Source organism: Parasteatoda tepidariorum, chromosome 6, assembly GCF_043381705.1.
Source record: "Parasteatoda tepidariorum isolate YZ-2023 chromosome 6, CAS_Ptep_4.0, whole genome shotgun sequence".
NCBI classification, from domain to species: Eukaryota; Metazoa; Arthropoda; class Arachnida; order Araneae; family Theridiidae; genus Parasteatoda; species Parasteatoda tepidariorum.
Genome location: NC_092209.1, coordinates 79797073 through 79797731, shown reverse-complemented (window position 1 = coordinate 79797731; position 659 = coordinate 79797073).

Below are 659 nucleotides of genomic sequence, written 5' to 3'. Positions count from 1 at the left end.
GAAGTCGAGCACTTTACGGTAGCACAGTTTAACGAGGACCAATACCGCACACCCTCGGTCCCTACGCAGGCTGATCCAAGTGGTCACCCACCCGCACACTGACCGCAGCCAGTGATGCTTGACTTCGGTGATCTGATGAGAACCGTGTCTTAACGATCAGTCCACTGCGGGACTTTTTTTTTTTTTTCTTTTTCTAAAAGGAATTTATTGGATTATTAGTTGAAGGAGAATGGTGGTTTCTCTTACCGGTGATCGGGTGATTGATGAGTTTTTGCTAGACAATTTTTAAAATTTTTTTTACTGATCATATTCGCCTTCTCTGTCGACGAAGATCAGTGCGTGAGTCGCATGCAGTGAAAATGGCGTTGCGGTAGTTATTTGTGCTTTGCTGACGAATCAGCTGTCCTTAGCGTTCATAGCTGGAATCCGATTGAAAAAAATCCTTCTCAATGAATATGGTTTCTGTTGTCGAGAGCAAAAGAGTACCTGATTTTTTTTTCACCCTTTTTTTATGCAGGAAAATGTATTTGCCAATCAGGTTCTCATATTTCCTCGATCGCGTTTAGAGACGCGTAAACTGTATTAAGTAAGAATGACCCTTAAGTCTGAATAATGCTATTTGCTAAATATGATCTATTGAAATGAAGTGATTTCAATGT